The sequence below is a fragment of the Tursiops truncatus genome, chromosome 6 (assembly GCF_011762595.2).
Source record: "Tursiops truncatus isolate mTurTru1 chromosome 6, mTurTru1.mat.Y, whole genome shotgun sequence".
NCBI classification, from domain to species: Eukaryota; Metazoa; Chordata; class Mammalia; order Artiodactyla; family Delphinidae; genus Tursiops; species Tursiops truncatus.
In genome coordinates, this window is record NC_047039.1 from 102,556,112 (window position 1) to 102,579,408 (window position 23,297).

At 49.8% G+C, this 23,297-nt stretch overlaps 1 pseudogene; it reads left to right on the top strand.

Annotated features, from left to right (window-relative positions):
• The first annotated feature begins 926 nt into the window (after positions 1-926).
• On the top strand, positions 927-1,321 carry LOC101328655 (large ribosomal subunit protein eL30 pseudogene; annotated as a pseudogene).
• Positions 1,322-23,297: the final 21,976 nt, after the last annotated feature.

The following is a 23,297-nucleotide window of genomic DNA, read 5'->3' on the forward strand; positions in this document are numbered from 1 at the left end:
ACATATATCCCCGACCTCTTGCGTCTCCCTCCCACCCTCCCTATCCCACCCCTCTAGGTGGACACAAAGCACCGAGCTGATCTCCCTGTGCTATGCGGCTGCTTCCCACTAGCTGTCTATTTTACATTTGGTTGTATATATATGCCCACGCCACTCTCTCACTTCATCCCAGCTTACCCTTCCCCCTCCCCACGTCCTCAAGTCCATTCTCTATGTCTGTGTCTTTATTCCTGTCCTGCCCTAGGTTCTTCAGAACCTTTTTTTTTTTGATTCCATATATATGTGTTAGCATACAGTATTTGTTTTTCTCTTTCTGACTTACTTCACTCTGTATGAAGTCTTTAGGTCCATCCATCTCACAACAAATAACTCAATTTCGTTTCTCTTTATGGCTGAGTAACATTCCATTGTATATATGTGCCACATCTTCTTTATCCATTCATCTGATGATGGACACTTAGGTTGCTTCCATGTCCTGGCTATTGTAAATAGTGCTGCAATGAACATTTTGGTACATGACTCTTTTTGAATTATGGCTTTCTCAGGGTATATGCCCAGTAATGGGATTGCTGGGTCATATGGTAGTTCTATTTTTAGTTTTTTGAGGAACCTCCATACTATTCTCCATAGTGGCTGTATCAATTTACATTCCCACCAACAGTGCAGGAGGGTTCCCTTTTCTCCACACCCTCTCCAGCATTTATTGTTTGTAGAGTTTTTGATGATGGCCGTTCTGACTGGTGTGAGGTGATACCTCATTGTAGTTTTGATTTGCATTTCTCTAATGATTAGTGATGTTGAGCATCCTTTCATGTGTTTGTTGGCAATCTGTATATCTTCTTGGAAGAAATATCTATCAAGATAAATATGGCCTTTTCTTGCTCTCCGGCCATCTTGGCGGCTGCAGTGGGCTGGGGGTGTCCCGCACCTAAGGCAGGAAGATGGTGGCCGCAAAGAAGATGAAAATGTCACTGGAGTCGATCAACTCTAGGCTCCAACTGGTTGTGAAAAGTGGAAAGTACGTGCTGGGGTACAAGCGGACTCTGAAAATAATCCGGCATGGCAAAGCGAAACTGGTCATCCTTGCCAACAACTGCCCAGCCTTGAGGAAATCTGAAATAGAGTATTATGCCATGTTGGCCAAAACTGGTGTCCATCACTACAGTGGCAATAATATTGAATTGGGCACAGCGTGTGGAAAATACTACAGAGTATGGACACTTGCTATCATTGATCCAGGTGATTCTGATATCATTAGAAGCATGCCGGAACAGGCTGGTGTAAAGTAACTTATGTACAATTTTTCTTTAATAAAACTGGCCGGAGCTTGTTTTAAAAAAAGAAAGATAAAGATGTTTTTCAAAGGGACATAATAAACTATGCATGTGTCTACTCATTTGAGCAGAAGGAATACAGTAAGAATAAACCAGAAGCTAATGGGCTTGGTTATCTGCAGGGGGTAGGTGTGAACAAGGCAGAAAGAAAGGGAAACGAAGACAGGGTGGAGAAGAGAAAGACCATTGGAATTTCTCTGACTTTTTGTGTAGCTCTGACTCATAGAGCTATGACAATATTTCACATACCCCAAAGCTGACTAAATAAATAGATGCAACCGGGATGCAGGGGAAACACCCAAAGTTATTCAAACAGTAACAGATGAACCCAACAGTATGACAAATGAATAACATCACCACACTGAAAGCAATAGGGAAGAAAACAACGAACTGAAGCAACTTTAGGAAACAATTGTTTTGACTGGCTCTAGACGTTTACATTCCCACCAACAGTGCACAAGGGTTCCGTTTTCTCTACACCCTCACCAACACTTCTATTTTGTTGTTTTTTTGATAATAGCCATTCTGACAGATGTGAGGTGACATCTCATTGTGGTTTTGATTTTCACTTCCCGATGATTAGTGATCTCGAGCAACTTCTCATGTGCCTGTTGCCTATCTGTATGTCTTTTTTTGGAAAAATGTCTTTTCAGATCCTCTACCCATTATTTTATTTTATTTAGTATTTATTTATTTGGCTGCATTGGGTCTTAGTTGCAGCACATGGGATCTTTCGTTGCTATGCGCAGGCTTCTCTCTAGTTGTGGCACGTGGTCTCCAGGGCGCGTGGGCTCTGTAGGTTGCGGTACACGGGCTCTAGTTGAAGCGCGTGAGCTCAGTAGTTGTGACGCGCGGGCTTCGTTGCCCCGTGGCACGTGGGATCTTAGTTCCCGGACCAGGGATTGAACCCACATCCCCTGCATTGGGATGCAGATTCTTAACCACTGGACCCCCAGGGAAGTCCCGGGTTGTTTGTTTTTTTTTGATGTTGAGTTGTATGAGTTCTTTGTATATTTTAGATATTAAACCCTTATAAGATATATGATTTGCAAATATCTTCTCCCATTCAGTAGGCTGTGTTTTTGTTTTGTTGATAGTTTCCTTCAACGTACAAAAGCTTTTTAGTTTGATGTAGTATTTGTTCTTGTTCTGTGGAAGAATGCCTTTGGCATTTTGATAGGGATTGCGTTGAATCTGTAGATTGCCTTCGGTAGTTTGGTCATTTAAACAATATTAATTCTTTCAATCCATGAGCACAATCTATCTTTCCATCTACTGTATTTGTGTCATCTTATAGTTTTCCAAGTACAAGTCCTTTATCTCCTTAGTTAGATTTATTCCTACGTATTTTACTCTTTCTGATGCAATTATAAATGGGATTGTGTTCTTAATTTCTATTTCTGATAGTTTGTTATTAGTACATAGAAATGTAACAGATTTCTGTATATTAATTTTGTATCCTGCAACTTCATTGAATTCATTGGTGGTTCTAGTGGTCTTTTGGTGGCATCTTTAGGATTTTCTTTGTATAGTATCATGTCATCTGCAAATAGTGACAGTTTTATTTTTCTTTCCAATTTGAATTCCTTTTATTTCTCTTTCTTGTCTGATTGTGGTGGCTAGGACTTCCAACACTACGTTGAATAAAAGTGGCAAAGAGTTTTTTCTCTTTGCATTTCAATTTGGGATGTTTCTATTGACATATTTTCAAGCTCACTGCCTCTTTCTTTGGCCATGTCTAGTCTACTAATGAACCTATCAAAAACATTCTTCTTTTTTGTTAGTGGTTTTGATTTCTAGCATTTCCTTGTGATTCTTAGAGTTTCTACCTCTGCTTACATGATCTGTCTGTTCTTGCATGTTGTCTAATTTTCCATTAGCATTCCCTTAACATATTAATCATAGTTGTTTTAAATTCTTTATCTGACAATTCCAAGCTCTGTATCCTATCTGAGTCTTATTCTGATGCTTGCTTTGTCTCATCATACTATGCTTTTTCTTGTCTTTTAGCAGGGCTTGTAATGTTTTGTTGAAAGCTGGCCATGAGGTGTCTGGTACTAGGAACTGAGGTAATCAGGCTTAGGGTGAGGTTTTATGTTAACCTGGCTAAGAGCTGGGCTGTTAATGTTTGCTGCAGCTATAGGTGCCATAGGCTTCAGTTTCTTCTAGTTCCAGGCTGTTTTTTCTCCTATTGTCTTTGGGTTTCCCTAAGAATTCTTTCTTAAATAACTTCTTTGTCTTGCAGCTCTATAAACTCTAGTTATTATACCTGTTGACGTGTGTTATGGAGTTGGGGAGGGGAAGCATGCTATAGTCTTAAGATTAAAACCCAGATGTTTCATTTTTGTAGTGGTTCTGAGTGCCTGTGCTGTGACCTTCTTAACTCCCCACCCCCATGTGATACAGAAATCTGCCCTTTACCCAGATCAGATAAGACTATGGTTAAGCAGTTTTCCTTGGGGGCATACCTTTGTTAGAGACAAAGATCTGGGTGTGTTTGGAAACGGTTACCCTTCCTCTGCCCCCTCCGGAAGCAAGAGGAGATTTCTGTCCTGTCTTCAGGGTGAGAACCCGCTAGGCTCCTGGAGATAAAACCCACACACATTTTATCTAGGAGTTTTAAACTCTCAACCCAGTCCACACTGAGCCTCCAGCAATCCATCAATTACTATCACAAGGTTTCTGCCCATCATGGCTCCAGAGGCTCCCCCAGGAGGCTAATCATGTTGTGGTTCTGTTTTTTTCTCCTTTTTCTCCAGTTTTTGGGGGTGGGATTTGCCCTGTGAACTCGATTCTCTGATGGATCTAAGATTTGCAGTTTCTCCAGCTTGGTCTTCCTGTAAGGATGGAAATGATGCCTCCTAAGGTCTTTTTTTTTTTCTTTTCTTTTCTTTTAAAAATATTTATTTATTTGGCTGCACTAGTCTTTGTTGCGGCATGCGGTCTTCTTCTATTTTTTGTTAATTAATTAATTTTATTTATTTTTGGCTGCGTTGGGTCTTCGTTGCTGTGTGCAGGCTTTCTCTAGTTGCAGTGATGCGATTGTGGTGCGCAGGCCTCTCATTGCGATGGCCTCTCCTGCTGCAGAGCACGGACTCTAGGGCGCACGGGCTTCAGCAGTTGTGGCACGCAGGCCCAGCAGCTGTGGCTCGTGGGCTCTAGAGCACAGGCTCAGTAGTTGTGGCACTGTGGCTTAGTCGCTCCGCTGCATATGGGATCCTCCCGGACCAGGGCTTGAACCTGTGTCCCCTGCATTGGCAGGCGGATTCCCAACCACTGCACCACCAGGGAAGCCCCATGCGGTCTTCTTAGTTGTGGCATGCAGACTCTTAGTTGTGGCACGCAGACTCTTAGTTGTGGCACGCGGGATCTAGTTCCCTGACTACAGGGATTGAACCTGGGCCCCCTGCACTGGGAGCGCGAGTCTTAGCCGCACTGGACCACCAGGGAAGTCCTCTCCTGAGGTCTCCACACATTGGAGTTGGAACTGAACGTCTGTGTGTATATATGTAATTTTTACAAAACACTTCATACATGTCATCCTAAACAGTTTTGGTTATTGTTATTTGCAAACTGACAGACTTCTGCCCTTGAGGCACTCACAGTTTGGAAGGGGGTGGCAGAGAGAGTCTGTCATTAATTTTGGAAAATTCTCAGCCATTCTTACTTCCAAAATCTCTTCTCCTCCTTCAGGGATTTCCATTACACATGTGTTACAGCTTTTGTAATTGTCCCACAGTTTTTGGATATTCTGTTCCCTTCTTTTTCCCATTCTTTTCTCTCTTTGCATGTTCAATTTGGGACATAAATAATGACATCAGTAAATAAATGATATAAATAGTGCGGAGCGCTGAGAAGTGCCCCAAGAATGTTTACAGGGGAACCTGCCCCATCGAGGCGGAGGCCGGGTCAGCATAGCCAGCACTGCGGCAACAACAGCTCAGCTGGGGTCTGAAGCGTGCTCGGGAAGAGAAGAGGGACACAGAGGAAGGACAGAGGGGGACAAACGTGAGGAGGGAGGAGGCTCCGGCTTTTCCAGCTCTCCCTCCCCAATGCCTTGTCCTCTGTCCTTTACTACCTCCTTATTATTTTAATAAATTTATGTATTTATTTATTTTCATTTATTTATTTTTGGCTGCACTGGGTCTTCGTTGCTGCACGCGGGCTTTCTCTAGTTGCGGCGAGCAGGGGTTACTCTTCGTTGCGGTGCGCGGGCTTCTCATTGTGGTGTCTTCTCTTGTGGAGCACAGGCTCTAGGCACGCGGGCTTCAGTAGTTGCAGCACGCAGGCTCAGTAGCTGTGGTGCACGGGCTTAGTTGTTCGCGGCATGTGGGATCTTCCCAGACCAGGGCTCGAACCCGTGTCCCCTGCATCGGCAGGCAGATTCTTAACCACTGCGCCACCAGGGAAGCCCTACTACCTCCTTATTTAGTCATCCTCACCTTCAGCTTGCTTCCTCAGCTGTCCTGCGCTCACCTGGGCTGCTGATTCACAGTGGAGATGCTGTCTCCTCCGTGTGGAGCCAGTGCGGGGGTGGAGAGTGGGGTCTGACTACCCTCTTCCTCTCTTCTCTGAATAAAGCCCCTCGAGACCAATTAGTGATGCCCAGTCAGTGATGCTGGGAGTAGAAAGCTGCCAGGAGAGCTCTGGTCCCCGGGGTTCTGCTACCACCAGCCTTGAGCAAGGCAGGTGAAGGTCAGAGCAGCACCCTGTTTGCTGCTGCGTGTTCTTGCATGTGTTAAGCACTCTTCTTTGATAGCATATCTTGTGAGATAAGCATTTTTATCCCCACTTTACAGACAAGAAAATGAGGTGCGGGGAGGGGGGGTGTGTGTGTGCTCATTTGGCCCATCTCCAGGCAGCTAGAAAGATACAGGGCTGGGATTCAAACCCAATGTCCTAACTTTAAGTCTGAGCTCCCTCCCTTTTACCCCCATCAGGGCTGGGCATGCCCAGTGTGAGAGGAGCCGTGCTCTCTGTGGCCTCAGCTGCCAGCATCTGCCCCCAGATGCACAGGCAGATGCTGTGGGGATATCATGGCAGGCTCGTTGGAAACTTGGCTTGGAGCCTCCATTGTCACAGCAGCTTGTAATCTGGCCCTGGGCAGGGGGCTACGGGTGGAGGCCACTTTTCATGGGAACTCAAGCAAGGAGACAGTGTGAACCATCAGACTGGGACCCAGGCCAAGAGACCAGAAAGAAAGCTGGCATCTTGGCCAACACTCCAGGCCCACGGGAGCCTCCAGCTGGGCGGAGCCAAGCGGGCTGGGCCAGATGTGGGCGGGGAAATCGGCAGAGCTGCTGGCAGCTCTTTGTCTGCAGGGGAGAGAGAAAAAGAGCAAACCGATGGGACAAGCCAGCTGACAAAGTGCTGCCATCCAGGGAAACAGGGGCCTCTGGTCACCCAGGGAAGGAACCCAGTCCATTAGGAGGGAGCACAGAGGCTTCCTGGGGGAGGGGACCCCAGTGATGAGCAGAGGTTGGTCAGGACAAGAAGGGAACATGGCCTTTCTGGTTGGGGGAGCAGCAGGTAAGAAGAGCCTCTTGATGAGGAAATGTCTGACCCAGCTGGGCAGTGCAAGGTCAAACAGTTCAGTCTGTCCTGAATGTCAGATGTGAAATACAGCGTAGCAAGAAATGAGGTTGAGGTTGGGGTGTGGAAAGGGTACAGATGCCAGGTGTTACATGGGATATACGTACACTTGAAAGAAAAAAAAAAAAAGATTGTTTATCTGAAATTCAAATGTAACTGGACATCCTGTATTTTGATACGCTGAGTCTGGCAACTCCAGCCTTGGGGGCTGTTTGGACTTAATACCTAAGTCGTGGGGAGCCATTAGAGACTTTTCAGAAGGGGGATGATGTGGTGAACTTTGCATTTTAACAGGAGATGGTGGAATGCAGGGGGCAGGGAGATCAGTTAAGAGAAGCTTTCGGGATGAAGAGTGGGTGGGCAGAGAGGGGTTTATTGAAGAGGTAGAGTCAGTGGGCCTCGGTGAGCAATCGGGTGTGCAAATTGAGAAAACGGGAGAGGCAAGGACGACACCTTTAGTTCTGGGCAACTAAACAGATGATGGTGGCCTTTCCTAGGAAGTGAGGCATGTTTGGGAGGAGGGAGAAGCCAAGGCCAGCTTTCGACATGAGGACATCCAAGAAGAGAGGTCCAGGAGACGGCTGGTGATGGAGTCCAAGTGAGAGGCCAGGGCTGGAAGTCAGCACTTGGAAGAGAGCGGCTTTTGGAGCAAAACCACTGGGACCATGGGAATGGAAGAGGTGCTCGGGGAAAGCCTATGGGGTGAGAAGGAAAGGAGGCTGAGAAGAGAACCCTGAGACATAATAATTGTTTAGAGGAAGCAGAAGGAAGAGAAGCCAGCAAAGTAGATCTGCACAGAGGTTTGGAGAAACACAGGAAGGGTCTTCGTGACACCGTGCCCCCCCCGCCCCCCTGCCGGAAGCTAAGGCAGGACAGAGATGAAAGAGAACAAATCTGAAAGTACCAAACGTTACGAAGACATCAAGTCACGTGAGAACAGAAAGTGGTCCTATGGGTCTGGTCCTAGAGACCTGATGAGGGGTGTTTCAGGGGAGGGCTGGGGGCAGAACCAGGTGGGAAGGGATGAGGAGGGAGTGGGAGGTAGGACTTTGACTGAGAGCCACTGGACATGGTATTGAGCCAAGCATCTGTCCCCTGTCCCTCCTCAGGCCCCACCAAACTGACAGTGAAGGGGAAAAGCAGGTATATACCAGCCCATGATGACAAAGAAGCTGGGAGAGGAGGCATGAGCAGAAAAGATTTCAACAAACCTTTGGAAGATGGGATGCTAACAGAGAAGTAGCATGTAAATTCGTGGCTACAACCTGACGTGCCCGCAGAGGAGAGGAGGGGGAACCAGCCAGTTGGTCCTGAACATCCCAGAGCCCCGGGTCATGGAGGGACCAGGTCTGGTGGGAAGCTTGGACATAGAACAGGTGTTCCTCAGGTCTTATAGGTATAGATGACTTCACCCACAGGCATAAGAATATTAGTTTCTTCGTGGAGGAACTGCAAAGGCTTGCAGATATCAGGCACAGCAGAGAATAAGACTGAGACAGGGATTAAGGGATATGCATCCTGAGTGATGGGACTTCTAGCCCTCTTCCCCTGTCCTGCTCCTAGAATGCCAACAGCCGGAAGTATTCCTTCATGCCCTACCCCCAAGCAAGCAACTGAAGGAATTTTCTCTGGAGCTATGAAGTCCCAAATGATGGGCCTCTGCTGCTGCTGATGAGGCCAGGACACCAGTAGGAGAAGGTTGATGCAACAGTCCGGGTAACAAGGGATGGGACCTGGGCCGGGGTATCCTCAGCGGGAAGAGGCGGGATGGATTCTGGAGGTATTTAGGAGGCAAACTTTGGGAGGGGAGGAGGTGGTGGGCTGACTTCTCGTGAGAGGGACTCGTGGGAATGGAGGGGCCATTTCCCAACACAGGAAGCATCTTCAGCAAGAAGGATCCTCAGGGGACAGCCCAAGGAAGGGAACTTCCGTGACAGGGGGCGTGTTGCAAGTTCTGCAGCAGAGAGGAGAACAGAGGAGGAAGCTAAGCTGCCACGAACTGAACTTGGTTGAGAAGCCTGACTCCCTGAGGCTGGCTGAGAGAGGCATCCTTCATCTTGGAGAGTGGGGAGTCAGAGTCAGCACTGTGGGTGTGGCAGTGGGCAACAGAAACCAAAGACTGATGCCCGCCCAGGGTCAGCTGGGAGGACGGGGACTGTGCTGGAATCAGGTGGCCTCTTCTGTTGAAAATGACACAAAACCCAGACTACCTTAAACAAAACAATGGCTTCCATCATGGATAGATCTGGCTTCAGGCATAAATGAATTCAGGACTCAAACGATGTCGCTGGCCCCTGCCTGCCTCACCTGGGTTGGCTCCATTCTCCAGCTCCCTGGGCGTGACCCCCAGCAGCTCCCATCACCTCAACACCAAGTCCAATGGAAGGCACAGTGCTCTTCCTCTATATCTCAAATCAAAGCCCTGGGATTGAGATCTGTTGGTCCCGATGAGCCTGACATAGGCTCAATCCCTGAACTGATCGACATGGCGGGAATCATGGAAAGCACTGTTGGGCTTAGACTAGGTGATGGGTTTCACCCCCAAGACGGGAGATGGAGTTTGCTACTGTGAAACACGTGGGTAGGGGCACAAGGTCCCCCAAAGCCAAATCAGGATACTATTGCCCCAAGCAAAGAGAGGATGCTGCACAGCAAAGGTAACTGATGTCTAGATCTGTCACCGGGTCCTGATGCTGGGCACCTCTGGACTCTGGGGACCCCTGATTTTAGACCCTCATTACATGTTGGTGGGCTGGCTGGCTGGCTGGAGAGATGGATGGATGAACAAGCCACCCTTCCAGCTTGCTGGGAGAATAAATTATTTCCTCCTCGGTGTCTTCCTCTTTATTTACCTTTACCACTCGCCTCGCGCAAAATCCTATCTTTGTTTCATTCATTGCAGTATCCCTAGTACCCAGCACAGGCCCTGGTACCCAGTAAGGGCTCAAAGAACATTTGAATGAATGAATGAATGAACTACAGGCAGAGCTCCCCATTTGGCCACTTATCCTCTGAGCCTCAGTTTCCCCACCTGCGGCCAGCGGGTGCTGCTCTGACCATGACAGAGTAGCCACGCCAGGCAGCCACATCATGTACAGTGGCTCGATGAACAGAACACCGAATGTGGACATCACCCATCCCAGCAGAAGCAGCCTCTCACGCTGATCACCAGCTTTGCATGACAATCCTAGCCCTGGCATGGAAGCAGTTAACGGCCCTCCTAAAAGGCAGGAAAACTTCAGCTGCACCCCTCCCCCTCCCCTGCATTCCTGCCCTCCCCTGCTGGCCAGATGCAGAATCTAATTTTGCAGAGGCCAGAGGACTAATCCATTTAGCAGAAGTCATGGGGAAGGGAAGTGAGGAGTTAGTGACTGCCCCCAGGGTTAGTGATGGGAAATTAAGGTTTGGAACACGTTCAACTCTCGGCTGGAAAACTACTGGGAGATGAATCTTAGCCCTACATAAAGAAGGGTGTTGTCATAGCCAGAGCTGAACAGAGCAAGAAGGGGCACGCTCCTCAGAGGTGATGAGTCCCCCATCACTGGAAGCATTCAAGCAGACATAAGGCACCTAGGTAGAGGGGATGTTGTAAAGGGATTAAATAAGTGCTCCTTCCAGCTCCAGTGTCTTAGAATCCAATTCAGCACACAACGAGAGGGCATCATCGCTGCTGGTCACTGTCTAAGGGACTCTACCCTTGCTGACTCCCTTAATCCTCCCAACAACCCAGGGAGGAGGTTATCCATAGCCCTATTTTGTGAATAAGGAAACCAAGGCTCGGTGGGACCAAGTTGCTTGCCCCAGGTGACTTCACAAAAGGTAGCGATAGTGATGGGCAGCATTGGCTGGAACCAGATGTCAGGCTGAGCACCTTACATGCATTAATTCATTGGATTCTCGTAACTATTCTATGAGGTAGGTATTACCCTGCCCATTTTACAGATGAGGAAACTGAGGCTTGGAGAGGATAGGTGATTTGCTCAAGGTTAGAAAGTCTGTAAGCAGCAGTGTTTAGATGCCAGGTCTGAGGTCTGCCTGACATCAAAGTCCAGGCTCTTAACCAGAGCAGGAGCTGCCAACACAGATTTTCAGGCTCTGTCTGTTGTTCTTTCCACTATAGATCGCTGCTGGGGCAGCGCAGGTTCCTGACAAAGTGCCCTTCCCACTGGCTTCCCCTTCTGGGAGAATAAGAGCCAGAGGACAAGGGGAAGTGGGAGAAGCTGCATCCATTCCTACCATCTCTTTCCACTCCTGAATCTCATCACAGAAAGAGCAGCTACAACAGAAGGATCGGCCCTGTCCGACAGAGGTCTGTCCTGCAGAGAGAGGGGCTCGTGACATGGCGGGAGAAATGCAGTGGAGAGAGCATAGTCCTAGGTTGGGCCCCAGACCCTGGTCCGTGAAGGAGCAAAGCCACCCACTCCTCTAGGACAATAGGGGGAAGGAAGGTCCCAACATTTCCTGAGCACCTACTACGTACCAAGCACTGAGCACATTCAATCTAGTCTCTCCCCTACTGCTGACATTGACCTAGAATACTGACCTGACATTAATTAGCCCAGGAGGCCTGAGGATCATCCTAGCCTGTTGCTAATTAATGCATTAGATGTGGAAATCCCCTGGCGGTCCAGTGGTTAGGACATCATGCTTCCACTACAGGAGGCCGGGTTCGATCCCCGCTTGGGGAACTAAGATCCTGAAAGCCATGCGGCACAGGCAAACAAACAAAAAAGAGATAATGCAGTAGATGCTATTGTTTCTCAGCTGCCTTCTACCCCAGCGCCTTCTCTCTACAGTCCCCAAGGTCTCCATCTGCGGCCACTGCCCACTTAATACGTGAGGATGCCCTCCCCAGCCCTGGTATGACGTTTGGGAGCACCTTACTGCCACCTGCTGGCTGATGCTGGAAGAACAAAGGGACAGGTTCAGGAGTCCAGCGGTCTCGTTGTAGGTGGGCTGGCTGGTTGATTTGCTCCCTGCCTTGCTGCAGAAAGGATTTCGGGGAGCTTCCAAGGGTGCATAATATACAACCAGAGCAGAAAATTAGAGTGTGGAAAAAGAAGAAAGAAACACAAGGATGGGAACACAAAAGAGGCAGAAATGAAGCTAAAATACTGACCATAAAGATTCACTGTTGCGGAATAACACCAGAGACTCAGGAAATTTTGTAGATGGCTTTTATCATCTACTCAAGGCACAAAGAAATGAGGGGAGCATCTTGTAGCCACGGCTGAGTGCTCAATCATTTAGTTCTCACCCTATCAGCTTTACAGGTTCTTTATACATGGGTACAGTCCACGATTTCATGCACGGAACACACACACTCGTTGCATCTTTCCAGAAATCATGTTGGAATGCACAGGGCAGGGGGAGACCCTTATAATGTGGATTTGAGAAGTATTCAAGGTATATATTTTGAAAACAAGGAGAGTCACTGTAAACAGAGTAATTTATTCACATGAAAAAAGATTCAGATATACATTTTGAAAAGACAGTATTCTTTCAAAAAAAAAACAAAGGGAGTGTAACTGAGAAGGTGTAAACATTAAGGGTATTTCTGTTAGGTGAGCTTTAACTTTTGCCGAGGCACGGGGTTCTTTTGATGTGAGGGGCTGGGTTCCCTCATCACTATAGACTTGCTATGGAGGTCACAAAAAGGGAACTGTAGCCACTTGCACAATCCCCGGTCTGGGAATGAAGACGAACCAGTCTCTCAGGAGGAGAATGACTCTGGCACTATGATAGGAATAAGTTGCTCCCAGGCTGGGTGAGGGGTACCACGGGAAGAAGACAGAGCGAAGATGAGTGATGTCCTTGGTGGTGGTTTCCCCCATGAGCCACTTCACGGGGCATCACGCCAGATCAGAAGACAGGACAGATCTTCCGCTGGCGCCAAGACCACACTGACCTGCCCTGGCCCCTGGAGAGGTTTCGACTGTCAGGCAAGTTTGTTCCCCTCAGTAGGGTTTGATTACAGGCAGGCTGTGAGTACTTTGAGCTTGGGCTCCCTGTGGAAGCCTTGTTCCTGGTCTCTCCTCCAGGAGATTAAATCTCCCTGCTAAGCCCTTCAGCTTGTGAGAAAAACCGAGTCCCGCTCCCCTGCCTTTCAGCATCCCTGGCTCCAGGGCTCCTCCCTGGAGTGGATGCCTCTGGGGACCCTGCCTAGGTAGCCTTGCCCCCTGGATGCTGGGCCAGGCTCCACCGAGGGTCCCAGCCCTATAACCACTGAGTCAGGTTCTTGCGTCCCGGGTCCCTTCCAGGCTGTGCGGAGGCCCCCTCTGTTTCCCTCTGGCTGAATTGGTTGAAACAAACAGATATTTCCTCAGACCAGCTCACAGAAAGGGAGGTTTATGACGCAAACACAGGAGGTGTGGCCAGGGAGTTGAGAATCTCTTGACACCCCAAGATCAACCAGATCAGGGCTCTTTGAGATGCAAATGACAAAAACCCTAAGCAAAAAAAAAAAAAAAAAAAGGAAGAGGAGAGGAGGAGATAATTGGTTCAGAACTGACATCAGGTACATCTGGATCCAGAGACTCAAACACTGGCACTAAAACTCAGTCTTGTACCCCCATCTGCTTCCCTCCCGTCTGGCTCCGGTCTCAGAAGGCGCCCCCTGATGGAATAAGGTGGTCGCAGCATGCCTGGCTCAAAGCCACCCTCTGGCATCCCAGGGAACAGAAAGTTTCCCTCTTCCCATCAGCTCTAACCATAGTTCTGAACAGCTTCAGGTCTCACTGGGCCAGTGTAAGTCACATGACCATCTCTGAACCAATCACCATGGCCAGTAGGAAAGGATTATACTGATTGGCTAGGTCTGGGCCTCCTGCCTACTTCTAACCAATCCAATCACTTCGACTGAAATTTTAGGAGCTCCTTAAGGAAAATGGGGGAGATGGGGTTGTCTAATGGCCAAAAAAGAGAATGCTGGGCGAAGACAGACATGTTCCATACAGGAAGTGCAGTATCAGTGGCCTTCCAGGAGCTAGAGCCAGGGAGCTGGTGAGGGCTGAGGCAGGCCCTGCAGAGCTGTGGGCATCTTCCCTCCCCTTTCTGTGGCAGCCCCTCCGTCGATGATCTGGAGACCCAGGCCAACCCAGAGCTGGGCCACGTGGGCTCAGGGAGTCATTCAGGGTGGGTTTGAATCCCAGCTCTCTGCTTCTTAGCTGAGGGACATGGGACACTTTACTTCATCTGTCTGAATCTCAGTGTCCTGCCCTAGGAACCTGGGCCAATAGCAGGGCCAGCCTTTTGGGTGGCACTGCCAGAGCTAAGGCACTAAGAATACTCAGCACAAGCTGCTGTGGAAAACCGGCTGGCGGCCCCTTAAAAAGGCACATATAGAATCACCATATGACCCAGCAGTTACAGTCCTAGGGATATACCCCCAACAATTGAAATCAGGGAGAGATATTTGTACACCAACGTTCATAGCAGCATCCTTCACAATAATCAAAAGGCGAAAACAACCCAAGTCCAACAAAAAATGGATGGACAAAACGTGGTGTATCCAGACAATGGAATAGTATTCAGCCTCAATTAAAAAGGGCTGGAATTCTGACATATGACAACATGGATGAACCTTGGAAAAACTATGCTAAGTGAAATAGGCCAGACACAAGAGGACAAATATTGTATGATTCCACTTAAGTGAGGTACCTAGAATGGCGATAGAGACAGAAAGTAGAATAGAGGTCATCAGGGGTCAGGGGGCAGAAGAAATGAGGAGTTACTGTGGAATGGGAATAGAGTTTCTGCTTGGAATGATGAAAAAATTCTGGAAGTGGATAGTGGTTAGAGTTGCACAACCCTGTGAATGTACTTAATGGCCCTGAATTTACACTTAAAAATGATTCAAATGGCCAATTAAAAATAAATTTTTAGAAAAGTTTTTTTAAAATCTTAAAAAGAAAAAATGCTTAGCACAGAACCTGATACACAGTAGACACTCAAGAAGCAGTAGCTGCGATCAACATTCATAGCATTGTTCACGTTTCTTTAGCATCTGCTCCCACTGCAGTGTCTGTTTCCTGGGATGCAGAACTTTCGGTGCCCGAATCAGGAAAGTTCTTGGCAGCCAGAAGGGTTGGTCACCTCACCTTCTAACTCTCTCTTCCCTCTGTTGGTCAGTTCCAGAACTCAGGGGGACAGTCGGTTTGGTCCAAGCTCATCGTTTCAAGCCAGGTCACTAACAAACCCGCAGAGGATTTCCTTGGAGCCAGGGCTCACCCTTGATCACCTGGGGGGACCTCCCTTTGACGGCACCGTAGGTGAGGCAGACGTCAGAATGGTTCCCAGTTAAGACCCACCTGGGGAGGTTGACAGCCCCTGACCTGTGCCAACCTGACCATCAGACAACCAGTCTTGGAAGTTGGCACTGTTGAAAGCAGACCCCAGCCCAGGGCACCCTTTCTTAACCCAAGACCATGTTTCAGCCTGGTTACCGGTCTTTGCCCCCCACACTCCCTCATCCTGATACCACAGCCTTGCCCAGGAAGGACCCAGAGACCCTACCACCCTGTGCTCAGGGGTGGCAGCTGCTGTGGTGTGACTGGGTTCCTTCCCTTGGCCTCCCAGCTGCTCCGCGTCAGTTTCAACAGCGACCCTGGGGCCTTCTGGGTGGGTGTTAACCATCTCCTGTAAACCTCACAACAGTCCTGGAAGGATGTTCCCAGGTGAGGAAACTGAGGCCCAGAGCTGCAAAGTCACTTTCTCAGGTTCATCCAGCTGGTCTGAGGCTGATCTGTCTGACTGCAGAGCATGTGTTTTTCCTGGCTTCCTGTCCCCCCAAAGTCACTCTCCCTCCAGAATTCAACCTTTCAGATTCCAGGCATCAGGGACAGGGCCTGGACCGCCTCTCCACCCCAGCCCCTGCCCTGACCAGTGGGAATGGATATTTCTTTTTTGTTTGTTTGTTTTTATTTTACTTTTTAAAAAATTATTTTATATTGGCGTATAGTTGATTAAGAGTGTTGTGTTAGTTTCAGGTATACAGCAATGTGATTCAGTTATACATGTCCATGTATCTCTTCTTTTTCAAGTTCTTTTCCCATTTACGTTCTTACACAATATTGAGCAGAGTTCCCTGCGCTATACAGTGGGTCCTTGCTGGTTATCTATTTTAAATATAGTATGTATATGTCAATCCCAAACTCCCAGTTTATCCCTTCCCCCTCCCTTTCCCCTTTGGTAACCATAAGTTTGTTTTCCAAGTCTGCGAGCCTGTTTCTGTTTTGTAAATAAGTTCATTTGTATCATTTTTTAAAGATTCCGCATATAAGTGAAATCATATGTTATTGTCTTTCTCTGTCTGACTTACTTCACTTAGTATGATAAGCTCCAGGTCCATCTGGGAGTGGATATTTCTATAGCCTCCTTTTACTGGGCCTCCATCTCCCCCTGGGAAGGGAGGGGTAGCCTGGGTGGTCTCTAAGAGCCTCCTTGCAGGGGTGGGAGGGTGAGAGGGGCGAGGTGCAGGGCTTAGCTGGGCCCTGGGCAGGGAGAAAGGGAGGGGCTACATCAGGCAGGCTCTCCTGCCACTTGGTCCCCTAACTCTGTTCTAAGAGCTTTCCCAACATCATTCCTTGGAATCCTCACAATGGCCCATGAGGTGGGCACCATTATTTACTCTCCCCATTTTGCAGATGAGAAAACGGAGGCTCAGAGAATATGATCAGATCGCCCCAGACTGCACACCTAGGATGTGCCGAAGCCAGCGTGAACTCAGCCTTCTCCAAAGCAAGTGTCTTAGCCCAGCCCTGCCCTCACACTCTTAGCCTCTGCCTCACGCTGCCCCCTCTCTGTGTCCCCCGCCCTCCAACCCCGCAACTCTAATCCTTAATGTTAAACCCAGAGACAAATGTCCAGGTCACTCAGACCAGCCCATCCCTTTCTCCTTCCACCAGGGGGAGTATGAGCTCCTTGCAAAGACCTCGAGGTGAAAAAGGAAGGGTCTAACATCTGAGGCCAAGTCAACCAGAAAGGTGGTGCATGCCAGGAGGGGTGGGATGAAGGTGGGGCGGGGGGTAGGAGCATGGCACTTGGGAGAAGGTCACCGGGCTTGAAGTCCCAACCCTGCCACTGCCTTGCAAGGCCCTCCCCTCTGCTAGCTGTTTCCCTGTCTATAAAATGGGAGGTGGAGTCCACAGAGCATGCTTCTCACCCTGTGATGTGCATGTGAATCACCTGGGCATCTTTTTTTTTTATATACATAAATTTATTTATTTATTTATTTTTGGCTGTGTTGGGTCTTCGTTGCTGTGCACAGGCTTTCTCTAGTTCCGGCAAGCGGGGGCTACTCTTCGTTGCAGTGCATGGGCTTCTCTTGTTGTGGAGCACGGGCTCTAGGCACCCAGGCTTCAATAGTTGTGGCACATGGGCTCAGTAGTTGTGTCTCGTGGGCTCTAGAGCGCAGGCTCAGTAGTTGTGGCGCACGGGCTTAGTTGCGCTGTGGCATGTGGGATCTTCCCGGGCCAGGCTTGAACCTGTGTCTCTTGCATTGCCAGGCAGATTCTTAACCACTGTGCCACCAGGGAAGCCCGTGGGCATCTTTTTACAAGGCAGATTCTGACTCAGTGGGTCTGGCGTGGGGCCTGGGAAGCTGCATGTCTAACAAACTCCCCCGGTCGGTGGTGCCCACGCTGCCGGTTCTTGGATATACCTCTGAGAGACCTGCCAGCTCTGACAGCAGTTTGGTTTTGCGAGATGAGCAAGGAAGACTTGGCAGGGTTCCAAACCCTTCCGCAGAAGTGGCTGTTCTGTCCCTCATTCTTTTCATTCAACAAGCATTTTCTGGGCCTCTCTGTGTGCCAGGTCCCTGCCTGTGCTGGGGATGCGGAGATGGACAAGACTCAGTCCTGCACTTGAGGAACTCATGGACGCAAGACCCAGAGATTACAGCCCAGCAGGACCAGTGCAGGGGGAGAGGGAAGCCAGCGTGGGGCATTGTGGGACCAGAGGGGTCCCTGAGCAGACATGGGGGGCTGTTCAGGGAAGGCTTCCCAGGGGAGAAGACTCCTTTACCTACTCTTAATGAATCAGCAAGAGAGCGCCAGGCAAAAGTGAAGGTGGGGAAGGGAAAGGGTGTTCAGGCAGAGGAACTGGCAATGTGCAAAAGCCTGGAGAAGAGAGAGGCAGGCTTATTCACACACACACACACCCTTTGGAGGTGTAGGTGTGGCTAAGAAACTGCATTCTAAAGAGATGAGAATCCTTATTCAGGGAACCTCCATGAGCTCCAACTGGAGTGGGTTGTTGTGAGATGGTTTCCATGGTAACTCTTTGCTTTCATCCCCCAAAGACGCAACAAGGATTGCTTCCAAGTCTCCTTCACATCCATGACAAAGGCTCCCCCAGCTGCCAGTCTCCAGTGTCCACTCTGCATCCCTTCCCCCACTCCTGGCTCTGAGCCCCCAGGTCTGGGAGAACGCAACCCCAGGGAGTGTCCTGTCGCACACAGGGCCCCCACCTACCCCCACCCTTGTCCGCTCCAGTGCCTGCGTGCTATTCCCCCTTGGCCCAGTGCTACCCCAGCAACTTTGGGAGGCAGTTCTGGTTGCCTTCTTTGGAGGTGACTGAAGCTCAGAGAGGAGCAGACTTTTACCAGGTTTGAATCTTTCCACCTGGGGCAGGGATGGGGAGGGAGGTGCTGTCTACAAAAGGTCAAGGTACTCAGCCCCAGGTTGACTACCTTGAGTACCTTTGCCTGGCCTCTGCCCCGAGGCCAAAGCATCCGTTCGTCACTTCTGCGATGTTCCCGTAGATATTTGAAGTTTTAACTAATTTTTTATCTGCTTGTACCATCAATTACTGAAAGAGGGATTGTGAATTTGTCTGTTTCTCCTTTTAGTTCTTTTGGGTTTTGCTTTATACCTTTTGAGGTGACATGCAAATTTAGAATCGTTGTATCTGCCTGCTATAGTGAACATTTTTTTTCTGCTGTGAATAACTCTCTTTATCTTTAGCATTTTTTCCCCCTTGAACTATACTTTTGCTGATATTAATGTAGCTACGCAGGTTTACTTACGGTTACTATTTGCATGGCGTAACTATCCATCCTTTTACTCTTCTCGTTTCTGTATCTTTATATTGGACATCTTTCTCTTGTAAGCAGCATATGACTGGGTTTTTTTGTTTGCTTTTTTAATCCAATGTGTTAATGTTTGACTTTTAATGGGAGTATTTAATCTGCTTACATTTAATATAATTGCTGATCTATTCGGCTGTAGGTCTTCCATCTTACTCTTTGTTTTCTATTTGTCCCACTTTTTCTGTTACTTTTCTCTCCTTTCTTGCCCTCTCTTGCCAACCTGAAGTTACATCCACGGGGAAAAAATACCCTTTAAAAATGAAGGTGAGGGCTTCCCTGGTGGCACAGTGGTTGAGAGTCCGCCTGCCGATGCGGGGGACACGGGTTCATGCCCCGGTCCGGGAAGATCCCACATGCCGCGGAGCGGCTGGGGCCGTGAGCCATGGCCGCTGAGCCTGCGCGTCCGGAGCCTGTGCTCCGCAATGGGAGAGGCCACAACAGTGAGAGGCCCGCGTACCGCAAAAAAAAAAAAAAAAAGAAAGAAACAGAAAATAGGTGAGACAAACAGAAATATATACATATATTTTTTCTGTAGGAAAAGAATCTAGAAGCTTATTTGCCAAAATGCAGTCAGTGGGTGTCTGCAAGCAAGGGGGTGCGTGAATGCTGGGAGGAACTGTCAATTTCTGCCTTGTATGCAGTCTGTGGAGTTTGCACATTTTTTTCAGTAAGCATGTATTACTCAAATAATTACAATCACAAACAGGCCGCAAATATATTTCTATTCTGAAGAAATAAATTTTTTAAACGTAGTGAGAATGGGACCTGGTATGCCTTACAGCCTGGAAAGGCCGTTTAGGATGTGGGTTCCTTTCCTCTGCCCAGCGCTCCGCACCTGGAGCTGAGTGACCGACCTCCTGATGTCCTGACCCGCGTCGCCCACACGACGGCGCTGCGGGGCAGGTTCAGCTGCTCCCGGAAGGGGCGTGAGTAATGGTGGGAGGGAGTGGGCTGCCGTCGCGGTGGGGAAGGAGTGGCGCATCTTCGTGAACAGATTTATTTCTTCAGCATCCTGAGACAGGCTCACCACCTGGCGTCGGGAGCGCTCGCACGCCACGAACCAATCGCCCCGTAGGTGGCTCTGGAGCCTCTCAGCGCCAGCCGCCGGGCCATTATCCAAGCCGTGGTGCCGCCCAGCCAACCTCGCCGCGCTGAGTTCAATGCCCTCGGGTATCCCAGTGACCAGACCGGATTCCCAGGGCCTGTGGAGCTCTCAGAGGGCTCGGTAAATCATCGTTGGGACTTGTCTCCAGAGGTAGTGAGTCCTAGGTCCATGGAGGGGTGCAAGCGATGTTAACGCACCTCATCTATCAAGGGAGCTGCAAGAGGGTGGAGGAGGGTCTTGCCTTGGACGACTGATCCTGGGTCTCTCTGGGCTGAGGTTGGGTGTTTCTGGTCTCTGTCCCCAAATTCTCCCACATGTAAATCTGAGCAAGTCACCACCTGATTAAGACACGCGGTGGCTCCCCGTTGCCCTCGGGAGAAGGTCCACGCTCCTGAGCCTGCCTCCTGAGGTTCCTCACCACCACCACTACCTCCGTGCTCCATCACACTGAATCCTTTCTTTCTCTCCCACCCGCCGTGCACTCTCTCACCTCTGAGCCTTCTGCATGCTGTTCCCATTCACTCAAACACTTTTCCAAACCCTTTTTTCTTGGCTAACTCTGTCGCATCCTTCACACCTATAGTTTAAATGTTGCCTCCTCCTAGAAGCCCCTCTGACCCCTACGGGCCGCCAGGACGCCCTCTCCCAATACCACACTTGACTCTAATCACATATTGATTGCTTGCGTCTCCCGCTGGATGGTGGGTCCCTGTGGCCTGTCTGCCTGGGTCATCCTTGCTTTCCCAGGGCCAGGATGGCACCTGCTCCGTAAATTATGGTTTCATGAAACAGTGTGAGCGTGCATCGAATGACGGGGGCCCCCTCTTTTTGAGGTCCCAAGGGGGCGTGGCAAAGGTGCTTTGTGGGCTGTGGATGGGATGGAGGTGGGAGGGACAAGGCAGTTAGAACAGGCCGTCCAGAGGAACCACTGGGCTCCCCTTGGACTGCTGCTGCCCGGGGAAATAAGCCGCGATGGCTGGAGGCTGCCGGGTACCCTCCCCAGCACACAGCGGGCGCCGGGACACACGCTGACCTCAAGTAGCACCAGGAAAGGGGTGGATGTGTGGCTCAGCTCCACCCAGCTCTGCGCAGCATCCTTCCTCCACATGCGGTCACCTCCCAGACCCCAGTGTCCAGCCCACATGCCCCGCTGATGTTGGACATCTCGCTGAATGTCCTCAGCACCCTCAACTTCTCTGAATTCATCATCCTTCCCCGAGTTGCTTCTCCTCCTATTTCCCCATTCCCCAGGCTACCACCCACCGTCCTCCCTCTCCCACCCACTCTCTAATCACCAAAGCCTGGTCTCTAATCAAGACCCCACCATCTGCCTTGTCGACCTCTCTAGGGTCCTGTGAGGATAACACCCCCTCGCCATCTGCCCCCACCCCTCCCGCACCCCATATTACAGCCAGACTTATTTTCAGTTCCCCAAACAAGCTATGACTGTTCTCTCCTCCTGGCCTTGCTACCTGATGAACGAGTCATGTGTCCCTCAGGCTCCCGCTTAGACACTCCTTCCTCCAGGAAGCCTCCCTGGTCCAGTGCCCTTCCTTGGGGCTCCCATGGTAACCTGGGCTTCCCCCATTTCTTTTTTTAATTATTTATTTATTTATTTTAACATCTTTATTGGGGTATAATTGCTTTACAATGGTGTGTTAGTTTCTGCTTTATAACAAAGTGAATCAGTTATACATATACATATGTTCCCATATCTCCTCCCTCTTGCGTCTCCCTCCCTCCCACCCTCCCTAACCCATTTCTGCCCAGGTCGCACCGTGTTGCCAAAGCCGGTAGTGCTGTGTCCCCAGCTCACTCGCTGTTCAGCATCACCTCCGGCCCTTGTGGCCCAAAGCCCTCCTCCCCTTGGCTGCCGGGTCCCCGCCCTCCTCCCCTCTCTGATCGCTGGCCGCTGCTTCTCAGTTCTCCTGACAGGTTCTTCCGCATCTCCCTGCCCTCTAATGCTGGGAGTGGGCCCCCAGACCTCTTTTCTAATCCATCTCCTCTCTCCCTTGGGGCTGGCATCAGGCTTTCAATCCCACTGCACGCTGCCAGCCCCGTGTTTCCGTCTCCAGCCTGGACCCGCCCCCGACTCCAGGCTCCGCCCCGTAAGCTGCCCCTCACCTCTCCACTGATGGCTAAGGCACGCCTCCAACTCACCTCGTTCAGATCAAGTTCTTGGTTCAGACTCCTTCCTCCACCTGCTCCTCTTCCATCGTCCCCATTCTTCTGGTTCATGAGGCCAAAAATCGCGGTGTCGTCCTTCATTCCTTTTGATCAGTCCACATCCCATCCATGGGGCAAGCCCGCGGCTACCTTCAAGTACACCCCTCCCTAGCCCTGCCATCACCTCCACTCAACTGCCTTGTCCAAGACCTCTTGTGGGGTCAAGTTCGGTGGCCTCCTGACCCTGGTCCATGCTTTAGCCCTGGGCCTTTTCAGTCTATTCCCAACTCAGCAGCCAGCCCCTCTGCCCCAGACCTTCCACAGGCCCCTCCTCACTCAGAGTAACAGCCACGCCTTCCCCTGCCTACAAGACCTCCCAGAGCTGACCTGCTCTCCCACGACCCCAATGCTGGCCTCTCTGGCTATTCCCACCTCGGAGCCTTTGCACCGGCGGCTCTCTCTGCCTTTGACACTCCTACCCCCCATATCTGCACAGCTCCCTCCCTCATTGCTCTAGAGCCCCTCACTCTGCCTTATCTTCCTCAGTAGCCCTTATCATCACCCACCTATCCTGTCTGCTTCTGTGTTTATTATCTGTCTCCTCCACTAGAACGTAAATCCTGGAAAGCAGGCATTTTTTTCCTCTTGTGTTCCCTGCTGTATTCTCAGTATCTGGCATGGGTAGACCCTCTTTCACCAGACAGTGAAGACTAAGAAGGCAGGAATGTGATTGTATTCACCACCAATGCCAGAGCGCTCAAGCCATCATCAGTGTTCAACAAATACTGAAAGCATGGATGGATGGGTGGGTGGAAGCGTAGGTGGGTGGGTGGGTGGGTGGATGGAGGATGGGTAGGTGGGTGGATGGATGGGTGAATGATAGATGGGTGGATGGATGGGTGGGTGGATGCATGAATGGGTAGATGGCTATGTGGATAGGTGGATAGAGGGATGGACCAAGATGTTGATGTAGTATTGTCCTGGGTCTGACTCTGCAGGAAAAGGCAGGTCT